General features: G+C 41.3%; 1 non-coding gene across 1 annotated transcript; it reads left to right on the top strand.

The window, feature by feature from the left end:
- The first annotated feature begins 805 nt into the window (after positions 1-805).
- On the top strand, positions 806-912 carry LOC127116311 (small nucleolar RNA R71). Its single transcript, XR_007801264.1, has one exon. It is a non-coding gene; the product is annotated as a small nucleolar RNA R71 (small nucleolar RNA).
- The last annotated feature ends 11664 nt before the right edge of the window (positions 913-12576 follow it).

The raw sequence follows: 12576 nt of genomic DNA, 5'->3' as shown, positions 1-12576 counted from the left end.
GTAATGGCATTGGCTTGTCCTCTCGGATTCTGTTGAGGTTGTCCAGGGAACTGTAGGTGTGGTTTGGGGGGCTTGGTTTAAAGCTATATGAGAGATCTGGGTTTCAAGAATCTTAGTGTGAGTAACTATTTGGTCAACCTTGGTTCCTAACTGGGTAATCAGTTCATTAACGTGAATGTTCTGGTTCATGAACTCTTTGTTTTGTTGGGTTTGAGCAGTGATAAAATTTTCCATAATTTTCTCAAGGCTCGACTTTGGTGGCACTGGTTGCATAAGTTGATTTGGTATTGGGGCTTGGTAACCTGGTTGTCTCGGAGGTGCAGTATTTTGGATAGGGTTATTGTTCTTATAGGAGAAGTTCGGGTGATTCCTCCATCCAGGGTTGTAGGTATTCGAGTATGGGTTCCCTTGGGCGTAGTTCACTTGCTCAAAGTTGGTTTTGTTTAATATACTACATTCTACAGATTGGTGTCCTTTGGTTCCACATATCTCACAATCCGACGAAACTGCAGCTGCAGTATTCGGGTTTGTGCACATATGCTCAACCTTGAGGGCTAACGCGTCCATTTTAGCTTGCATCATGTCTATAGATCTTAACTCATGTACTCCTTCTTGGGATTCCTTCTTCTCAACTGTCGCTCGTTCAACTCCCCATGATTGATGGTTTTGAGCCATATCTTCGATGAGGGCACTAGCTTCAGGATAAGGTTTATTCATCAGTGCGCTGCCTGCGGCAGCATCGATGGTCATCTTAGTGTTATAGTGAAGTCCATTATAGAAGGTCTGAATGATTAACCAATTTTCTAAGCCATGATGTGGGCATGCTCTTAACAGCTCTTTATATCTCTCCCAAGCTTCGAACATCGATTCTCCTTGGTTCTGGGTAAATCTGGTTATGTGGTTTCGAAGAACGGCGGTCTTACTTGGGGGAAAGTATCTAGCAAGGAATACTTTTCTAAGGTTGTCCCAAGTTGTTATGGAATTGGGTGGAAGGGAATCTAACCATGATAGGGCTTTATCTCTGAGGGAGAAAGGGAATAATCTTAAACGGATTGCCTCAGGAGAAGCTCCATTGGTTTTAAAAGTGTCTGCTAACTGGAGAAAGATTTTTAAATGTTGGTTCGGGTTCTCAGTAGCGAGACTTGTGAATTGTCTTTGTTGCACTAGTTGCAACAGGGAGGGTTTAAGTTCGAAATTATTAGCTGGGATGGTTGGGTTTACTTGATCGCGACTTTATGAGTCGAATTTGGGGTACAAACTGCAAGTGCACAGTTCTATCGCGTAGTTTTAAAAGATATCGATCCCACAGGGACTTATGAATCGATATACCGTTATCTAAGGTTACTACGTAAAGCTAAGGCGGATGATACTTTGATGATTAGGGGGAATAGTAAAACTAAAAATTGGATCTAAATTAAATATCAACTAAACGGATATCGGTATGTAGTTCGTCGTAATTAGGGAATCAATTCTTCGTTGGTTTCTTGGTTTTAAAATAAATCTTTTCAGTAGATACTATTGATTAAAAGTCTTATCTCAAACTCTCACTCTGTTGAATGGACTATGATTTTATATTAACGTAGCTGTCACTTATTAGTTAAGTCAAAAATCACTTTTTGAAAACAATAGAATCCGTAGAAACTCTTTTTAAGAAAACACTAATCGTTTAAACACCCTCGTCTCAAACTCTCGCTCTATTGACTTAGGTTATATAATTAAATTCAAATGCTTAACTCTCGTCCTCACATTCAACCTTTAAAAATACTTTTTGAAAAAGATTATAATTTAATTAACTCTAAAAATTGCTCTCGCCCTGATCTAGAATTAATGTCCAATTAACACTGTCCAGTCAAAAACTCAAACTCTCGTTCTATTGATTTTAACCTCTTTATGTCTTTTACTTTCGTACAAAAACCTTGTTATTAAACCTGTGAATTGGGACCATAAAAAGAGTGATTTTAATTTTAAACTTAATTAAACCAACTTAGTTTTGATTCCTTTATTCCGCTTACTCTACATACCGATACCTAAATAAATTAGCCAGACATATTAAACAGATCTAAATAATTATCATGCATAAACAGATTCATCTCAGGCAAATAATATAAATAAACAATAAAACAAAGCATATATAAATTCAAACAATAATTAAAGAACCTGAGAAATTAAATAGCAGTCTTGAACACTCCACCACAGGCCGGTTGGATTTGTTCTTGAATTCTTCAATCAGACGGAAAAATAAAAGCGAAGGAATAAAAAAAACTAGATTCTAACGTAAGGTTAGATCCGGTGAAAGGTACACAATAGTTTCCGGTGTAGAAATTATTGCGCGAAAAATTAATTAATTGCTAGAAGCTTAACTGGAAAATAAAATAAAAATAAAAACTGCAATTAAAAGCAAAAACAATAAAGAAAATAATGGTATGCTTGCACGGCTGGAAGAATAAAATTGAACGAAGAAGAGGATCCGAGAGCTTTCCAAAAAGCTACTATTTATACTGCTACTTTTTGTAACTGCTTCCAAGGGTTTTCCATGTACATAGCCTTCACGTTGCAAACGGTCAAGCGTGATAGTAGGCTTCAACGTGGTCTGTTGCGTTCCTGGTGCCAAAAATATAGGGGAATGGTGTGACGTCCGTCACACCATGTGTGACGCTCGTCACACAAGTGTGTAAAGCGTGACGCTCGTCACAGCCTTTGTGACGCTCGTCACAGGCACAACGCCTGTGCTTTTTGGGCTGGGGTTTGGCTTTTGATATTTGCTTCTTTTCATCCCTATTTGCACCTCCTTTTCTTCCTTTTTTACTTGTGCTTCAAATAAACCACCTGAGATAAATAGAAAGAAAATACCGCGTAATATCGAATAAAATGAAATAAATTGAAGTAAATAATAATATAATTTAATTAAATTGAGTCCAAAAAGTGTGATATTATTTCGTGTTATCAAACTCCCCCATACTTAAACCTTTGCTTGTCCTCAAGCAAGATACAGTATAGAAATCGTTTTAAAAATTTGGCCAGATGAAATTTCAAAACACACATCAATTCGTACTAGGTTGCATGTAAACCTTGTTTAGAAGTAACTTGAGTTTAATCTTGACATCAACAACCACCGTCACAACCTCAGATAACCCCACCTTATGCAAACCAGTTCGAGTAATGCCATTATAGCTATCCTAGTTCCTTTACTCTTATTTCACCCGTTTTCATTCTAGCGAAATCACATTAAGCCCTTTATCTTTTCGCGCACATAGTGGAGTAACCGGTTAGTGATTCTGATCCCCTTTTAGCTAGAAGTTCTGGTACATAAGTTGGATAACTTCGTTATTCAGTCCATTGCAAATTGCGGCGGATCGGACCTGTCATACGGTGAACTGACTTGGGGTATTTTGCTTTTTATCGCAATGTCGCGGACAGCAAGAGTCGCCACCGACTTTTCTTTTATCCAATAAGGAAAGGCGGAAAAGAACAGGAAAGACCTCAATAGATTTTGGGTTCGGGAGGTACATTATACAAAGGGAAGGTGTTAGCACCCTTTGTATCCATGGTTATCCATGGGCTCTTAATTGCTGGATCACTTATCTTTTTGTCTGAAAAAGTGTTGGTGAATTGTTAAAAAAAAGTTTCGAGAAGAGAGTTTAACTTTGTAATGATTCTCGTATGAATGTATACAAAGTATTTATCTCGTTGGATTTTGAAAACGATTTAGAAAAATGTAACTTGGTAATGATTCTAGTATGAATGTATACCAAGTGGTGATTTTCTAGGATTTGCAAAGTGTGAGGGGTGGAAAATGTTTTAGGTTATGATCCAGCAATTGAGAGTTATACCTTCCTAAGGTCGTTATGAATGTTTCCTATCCTTATGAGGGTAAAACTGTCCTTACTATTGAGAAGTAAGTAATTTTACCCTTTGGATGTTTAAGGGTCATCGATAGGTCATTGAAGGCAACAGTTGTAAGGATACCTTAGCATTCGCAGGGACGATCATCATTTAACCGTAGGCTACACCGAAGGGTCATCGAGGGACGAAATCATATATTCGAAGGCAACATCCGAGGGACTATGATTTATTTTATGATGATTTAATCGAAGGGCCATTGCTAAGTGTATCCCCACATTCGCGGGACATGACCGTTATACCGTAATACCGTAGGGCAGCAAAGAGAGGTCCAAGATCACTTATTTAAAGGTCATATTTTAAAGTTAATTAGGTAATTAGGATGAATCTCCACATTAAAATCAATACATTAAAAATAATACATTAAAATTAATACATTAAAATTAATACATTAAAATTAATTAAGCAATTTAGGGCAGCTCTTCACAAGGGTATCCCACAAATAAAGTGGGAGACCTAAACAGCAATCTTTTTCCGGGACATATGAACCTTTGCAAAAGTCAGCAAACGGGTCAGAATACCAAATGGGGCGCAATCAAGAGTTGCACCAAAGCAGTAATAGTATCAGGTAAACAAAGCATGGTTATAATAAAACAGGTCAGATGGGCAAAGATCAAAACAGAGCGAAAAACAGCGGCATCCAGTACAACAATTCAAAGTATCCAGGCATACTTAAGTCCACATGCAAAACCTCAAATATATTTATGAATTCAATTATGGTATCACATGTGAATTCGGAACATAAAGCGGCGATAGTAACGCAAACTTGTTCGCAATTGAATTGCAACCTTGAATTGGCCGATCGGATCGAATTGAGCGGTGCCGCCGGCTTTTCCTTCAGGGTTTCCTTTAGGGTTACTCGGAATAAGTTAAACAGTAGTCCTGAACACTCCACCACAAGCCGGTAGGATTTGTTCTTGGATTCTTCAACTAAACAACAAATTAAAACGAAGGGAATAAACTAGATCCTAACGTAAGGTTAGATCCGGTAAAAAGGTACACAATAGCTTCCGTTGTAGAAACTATTGTGCGAAAAGAATTAACTAAATGCTAAAAAGGAAATAGGAAATTGCACGGGAAATAGTGTAGAACTCGTAGGAAAAACAATGCCTAAGTTGCTGGCAAAGAAAATATGCAAAAGCGAAAACGGCAAAGGAAAAAATGTGGAAAAGCTTCGGGCCCCCTTTTGGTTTTGCAAGTAGCTATTTATATATGCTTCAGTAACCGCTTCCGCTGCCCAAAAGGTCTTCAACGTGCATAAAAGCATGGCGTGGATATAGGGTTCAACACTCAACGTCTCTGAGGCGTTCCTTGCGCCAAAAATGTAGGGGAATGGTGTGACGTTCGTCACACCATGTGTGACGTCCGTCACAGGGGTGTGCAAGGCGTGACGCTCGTCACAGCCTCTGTGACGCTCGTCACAGGTGCAACACCTGTGTTCTTGTACTTTGGGCTGGGCTTTGCTATTTGGTTCGTTTTCTCTCCTTTTTTGCACCTCTTTTCCTCCATTTTTACTTGTGCTTCCAAATAAGCCACCTGAGACAAATAGGAAGAAAATACCGCGTAATATCTAACAACATAAAGTGAACTGAAATAAATAATGATAAAATTTAATTGAATTAATTCCTAAAATATGATATAATTTCATGTTATCACTAGGCGAGCGTGTAGCGAACAGGCCAGTTTGAGTCATCAGTGTCATAAAAATAAGTCGGAGTGCCCTGAAAAAATGTCTTGAAATATTAATGGGCAAATTTTGGGGTATGACAGCTGCCCCTGTTCAATATTCTTGGACCGAGAGAGTCAGAATGGTATGTACGCCATTCGTGGTCTGGAGGTGGAAGATTATTGAACACTTAGAACGCCCCAAAAATTTGCACTTGTCAATTAGTTAGTCTTGATGGAGATGGGCTTAAAGATGCCATCTAGGAAGTTTGATGATGAGAGCTTCAGAGTACGTCGTACGTTAGAAGATATCTGAAGTCATGGGTGTCACTGGGTCATACGCTAGATCGTATAGTGGGTCATTCATTAGGCCGTCGACTTCCCTGGGGAGTTAGAAGGGGTCATACGCCGCTGGAGATAACAGATCAGAATGGATCATACGCTAGATCGTGTCTGGGTTGCAGAATGGGCCGTCTGTTAGGCTGTATCTGACGAAAAGCAGTCGTACGCTAGACTACACCTCAGAATGTGCCGTATGCTAGGTATTATCTGAGGAAAGAACGTCCAAATGGGTCGTATGCTAGACCGTATCGGATTTGTTGGAGGAGTCGTATGCTGTGCCGAATCAGGATGAGATAAGAATCCGAATGAGTCATACACTGCTGGGGATAAAGGATCAGAATGGATCGTACGCTAGATCGTATCTGAGTTGCGGAACGAGCCGTCCGTTAGGCTGTAACGTTACTGGGGGTGAAGGATCAGAATGGATCGTATGCTAGATCGTATCTGAGTTGTAGACTGAGCCGTTCGTTAGGCTGTACCTGATAATGAAGGGGGTAGTCATACGCCAGACTACACTTCAGAATGTACCGTACGCTAGGTAGCATTTGAGGCCTTGAAGGTCCAAATGGGTCGTATGCTAGACCGTATTGGAGTTGTTGAAGGTCGGAATGGATCGTACGTTAGATCGCATCTAAGTTGAAAGAGTCATATGTTGATCTGAATCAGAGTGAACCGTACGTTAGGCTGTATCTGATAATATTTGTATATGTTGTATTTGCAATAAATGTCTGGGATGGGCTTATAGATGCCATCGTCAGGAGGATGTCAGAATGAATGTTGACATGGAGTATATCTGAAAGATGTAGTTGAATCCTAAACGTAATGGACCTTTGTTTTGACTGTATCCTGAAAAATAAAGTTAGCTTCATGCCATGTCATGATGCATGAGATGTTTTATGCTTTCGAAAATAACTGCGAACGATGTATGTATGCTGTGAAATAATGTAATGAATGAATTATGCATCTGAAAAGTTCTTCCAGAGGACTCTACTGGGAAAATAAATCTCAATCTTCTGGTTGGGAGATACTGGCATCGATGACCCTTTTTTAGCCGGGGATGCTTGATTTCTGTCTGATGGTAGAAATGTTCAACAGAAGCCTGGCCGGGGGTGGAAGAGATGACCCATTTGTCTAGTAATGCCACTCTCTTCTGGGAATGACTGGCTTTGCTGGGGGATAGGATTAGCAATGGATTCATTGGAAAGCATGATTAGACCTTCTCCTCGATCCTGAAGTCTAGTAGTAATTGCTATTTCTATTTTATGCACGCATTTTTGGTAAACATCGATCATATCCAAATGCATATATTAATTCGAATTAAATCAAAGGACGCTTATGCAAACAAAACAGAGAAAGTAAAACAAAAGCATTTTTTTTTGAAACTAAAATTATATTGATTTCGAAAGAGGGCCCATAAACAGGCAATTTGTGTACAAGGAGACAGCAATCCTAGTAAGAGGAAATTGTCAAGAAAATAAAGAGAAAGCTATGCAGACAAAGTCCTATTGACTTTAATTCCACTACTGCCATTATGTCTTCAAGCCTCTCATCTCCTGCTGTCGGATAGAAGTGATTAGCTTGTTCAGTCCTTTGAACTTGGATGAAGCTGTCTGAGAACGGGACGTAGTCATACGCTTTAATCCCTAATTTTTGCCTGGACCGCCTTTTCAGGTTTTCAATCCACCAGGATACCCCTTTTTGCCCAAGCCGCCTTTTCAGGTTTTCGACTTGCCGGGTGCACATTTTTTATGTTTATCCCTAATTTTTGCCCGAACCCTTTTGGTTCGCCGGGATGCCCTTACTTTTGCCTAGATACGTCGACCTAGCGGGTCTCTTTTATGCGTAGTATTTTTTAACTATGTCTGCGTTCACGGGATGCGGGAAGTCTTCGCCGTCCATTGTAGCTAGTATCATGGCTCCACCAGAGAATACCTTCTTAACTACAAACGGCCCTTCGTACGTGGGAGTCCATTTGCCTCTGGGATCACCTTGTGGTAGAATGATACGCTTGATCACCAAGTCGCCAATTTGATACACCTGTCTCTTGACTCTTTTGTTAAATGCCTGGGTCATGCGCTTCTGATATATCTGTCCATGACACACAGCCGCAAGTCTCTTCTCGTCGATCAAGTTTATCTGGTCGAGTCGAGTTTGAATCCATTCATCTTCATCTAAGCCCGCCTCTTTTATGATTCTTAGAGAGGGAATCTGGACTTCCACTGGTAAAACGGCTTCCGTCCCGTAGACTAAAGAGAAAGGAGTTGCTCCTGTCGAAGTGCGTACTGAAGTGCGATAACCGTGAAGAGCAAACGGTAACATCTCATGCCAGTCTTTGTACGTCACCGTCATCTTTTGTATGATCTTCTTGATATTCTTATTAGCAGCTTCTACAGCGCCATTCATCTTTGGTCGGTACGGAGAAGAGTTATGGTGCTTTACGTTGAACTGCGTGCAGAGTTCAGTAATCATCTTGTTGTTCAAATTAGTACCATTGTCGGTGATAATCCTTTCAGGGATACCATACCGACAAATAAGACTATTCTTGATGAACCGTGCCACCACATTCTTGGTGACAGAAGCAAATGAGGCGGCCTCTACCCACTTTGTAAAGTAATCAATAGCGACAAGGATGAAGCGATGCCCGTTAGAAGCAGTAGGTTTAATCTCTCCAATCACGTCAATGCCCCACATTGCAAAGGGCCAAGGTGCGGTCAACACGTTCAATGGAGCAGGAGGTGCATGTACTTTATCCGCATATATCTGGCACTTGTGACAGGTTCTGGAGTGATGGTGGCAATCAGCTTCCATGGTAGACCAATAATACCCTGATCTCAGAATCTTCTTGGCCATCGTATGTCCACTAGAATGAGTCCCAAAAATACCGTCGTGCATATCTCCCATAATCTTTTCTGCTTCCTTTTTATCCACACAGCGAAGCAAAGTCGAATCGTGGTTACGTTTGTACAATACTCCATTACTCAAAAAGAATTTAGCAGAGAACTTCCTCAGGAATTTTCTATCATTGATAGATGCCCCCTCAGGGTACTCCTGAGTTTCTAAATATCTTTTTACTTCGTGGAACCAAGGTTTCTCTTCCACTTCATCAGTATTAAGCTCATAACAATGTGCAGGTTCATCCAATCGCTCAATGGTGACCATGGGAGCTTCATTGTCCCACCTGACTCTGAACATAGATGACATGGTAGCCAATGCGTCTGCCAACTGATTCTCTTCTCGTGGGATATGTTCGAATGTAATCTCTTCAAAGTATGGGATTAATGTCATCACCCGTTCTCGGTAAGGGATGAGATTCGGATGTTTAGTGTCCCATTCTCCTTTGATCTGACTGATTACTAACGCCGAGTCTCCGTACACACTCAAAAACTTGACCCGCCGGTCTATAGCAGCCTTGAGTCCCAAAATACATGCTTCATACTCAGCCATATTATTGGTACAATGAAAACATAGTCTAGCAGTGAAAGGCGTATGGTAACCCTCGGGAGAAATGATTACCACACCAACACCATTGCCCAATGCATTAGAAGACCCATCGAAAACCATAGTCCATCGGGATCCTAGTTCGGGTCCTTCATCCGGTCCAGGTTCTTCATAATCAGTAACAAGCATGACATCCTCATCTGGGAACTCAAAATTCATAGATTGGTAATCATCCACCGCTTGATGAGCCAAATGATCGGCTAGCACGCTTCCTTTGATTGCTTTCTGGGTAGTATATTGGATGTCGTACTCTGTTAGAATCATCTGCCATCTTGCTATTCTTCCAGAGAGAGCGGGTTTCTCAAATATGTATTTGATAGGATCCATCTTAGAAATCAATAAAGTGGTGTGATTCAACATATACTGTCTCAGTCGGCGAGCAGCCCAGGCCAAAGCACAGCAAGTTCTCTCGAGCAGTGAGTATCTTGTTTCACAGTCGGTAAACTTTTTGCTAAGGTAGTATATGGCATGCTCTTTTCGACCAGACTCGTCATGTTGTCCCAACACGCACCCCATTGAATTTTCTAACACGGTCAAATACATGATTAGAGGTCTTCCTTCAACTGGTGGTATCAGAATTGGAGGTTCCTGGAGATACTTCTTGATTTTGTCAAAAGCTTCTTGACATTCGTCATTCCATATCATCTCTTGATTCTTCCTCAGTAGTTTGAAGATGGGTTTGCAGGTAGCGGTCAAATGGGAGATAAATCGGGCAATGTAATTCAAGCGTCCCAAGAAACCTCTGACTTCTTTATCTGTACTGGGAACTGGCATTTCTTGAATAGCTCTCACCTTGGCCGGGTCAACCTCAATCCCTTTACCACTGACAATAAAGCCCAGGAGTTTGCCGGACCTTACCCCAAAGGTGCATTTGTTCGGGTTCAACCTCAACTTGTATTTCTTCAACCTCTCGAACAGTTTGTATAAATGATCGAGATGTTCCTCCTCAGTATGAGATCTGGCTATCATGTCATCCACATATACCTCTATTTCATGATGGATCATATCATGGAACAAAACCACCATAGCACGCTGGTACGTTGCCCCTGCATTCCTTAAACCAAATGGCATTACTTTATAACAGAACGTGCCCCATTGCGTCACAAACGTAGTTTTCTCCATGTCCTCAGGCGCCATCTTAATCTGGTTGTAACCCGAGAATCCATCCATGAATGAGAACACCTTGTGTTGAGCGGTGTTATCTACCAGAACATCAATGTGCGGGAGTGGAAAGTCATCCTTGGGACTCGCTTTATTCAAATCTCTGTAGTCTACACACATCCGCACCTTGCCATCCTTCTTCGGCACTGGTACCACATTAGCAACCCATTGAGGATAAGAAGTAACAGCCAGAAAACCTGCATCAAATTGTTTCATAACCTCGGCTTTGATTTTCTCAGACATTTCAGGACGCATGCGACGAACCTTTTGCTTAACAGGACGACAATCTTCCCTCGTTGGCAGCCGATGTACTACTATATCAGTATCCAGTCCTGGCATGTCTTCATAAGACCAAGCAAAAATCTCTACATAGTCATGCAACATCTGAATCAACCTTCTCTTGACACTGTTTTCCAAGCCTGCTCCTATTTTGACTTCTTTCTTGTTTACTTCAGTACCCAGATTTACAGTCTCAACTGACTCCTCGTGTGGCTGTATAGTCCTTTCTTCCTGCAGTAACAGTCTGGCGAGTTCTCCAGGTACTTCACAATCTTCCTCACTTCCATCCTCGGCTTGGTAGATCGGATTTTCAAAGTCATAATGAACAGTAGTAGAACTATTGTCAACAGGATCCAGAGTGGGTATGGATCTGCAATTCGTTACGTGAGTGTGTGTAAGAAAACATAGCTCGTTTGGAAGATGACAGAAAAGACAAAGAGCGCAATATTTGAATGCAAAAAGTCCATTGATTTATTGAATATGAATATGCTTATGAAAATGACAAAACCCTTAACAAATTAGCTATTGTGCCCCGGGCATAGACACAACGCTTGGAGAAGTTCAATTGTAAAAAAAAAACAAAAATTTGCAACACTAAAATAGACAATAACAATTATTCCTGACTAAAGGAAATCGGGATAGTGTCTTCAGCCTTCCAATTATTGAGTCCGTCACCAATTGTTGGGAAAATCCAGCTATCCAGGTCGCAATCGCTGTCAGCATCTTCTACAGCATTAATTTGACTCTTGTCAGAGCTGAACCCCAGGCCAAATTTGTCAGACTTGTACGGTATGTCGATCAATTGACCCCAGCCAGTACGACCACCATCTTCAACCACGGCTTGAGCGTCCTTCAGAGAAATCATAGCAGGAGGAGTCCGAATAACCTTGGGCACACCGGAAGTTGGCTTAAGGACAGGATTGGTCGGAGGAACTACTTCAAATGACTGACAAGGAGTCTCAATGAATTCACCATCCATCTCGGCGTATCTGAAGGTATGCACACTACTGACAATGTACTCTTCTTCTCCACACACGGTGACAGCTTTGCCCTCTGTGGGGTACCTCAGCTTTTGATGGAGAGACGAAGCTACAGCACCTGACCCATGAATCCAAGGGCGTCCCAGTAAGCAGGAATAGGCAGGACGGATATTCATTACATGGAAGGTAGTGTTGAAGACTTGCGGTCCTATCTTGATAGGAAGGACTACTTCGCCATGGACAACACTCTTCGCACCATCGTAAGCACGTACCACAATGTCACTAGGTTTCAGCTCGATGCTTTTACAGTCCAGCTTATCCAGCACAGCTGTTGGCAGCACATTCAAGGAAGAGCCATTATCGATCAACACATGAGACAAAGTGATTCCCCTACACTCAATGGAGATATGCAGGGCTTTATTGTGATTCTTTCCCGCTGGTGTCAGGTCAGCATCGGAAAAGCCTAGGCCATTGTCAACAGCCAAGTGAGCAACATAATTTTCGAACTGATCGACAGATGTTTCCTGAGGCACATGAGCAGTCTTCAAGAATTTTATCAATGCGTTGGCATGAGATTCAGAAGATAACAGCAAGGATAACATCGAGATCTTAGACGGGGTATGCCCCAACTGTTCTACAACATCAAAATCACTCTTGCGAATGATTTTCAGCACTTCTTCCATTTCTTGTTTGGCAACATCTTCGGGAGTAACTTCGACCGGTGTCTCTGACTGAGAAGGATTGACTGGTT

Source organism: Lathyrus oleraceus, chromosome 1, assembly GCF_024323335.1.
Source record: "Lathyrus oleraceus cultivar Zhongwan6 chromosome 1, CAAS_Psat_ZW6_1.0, whole genome shotgun sequence".
NCBI lineage: Eukaryota > Viridiplantae > Streptophyta > Magnoliopsida > Fabales > Fabaceae > Lathyrus > Lathyrus oleraceus.
Note: the sequence above shows the minus strand (reverse complement) of the source record. Positions and strands in the feature narration are given on the sequence as shown.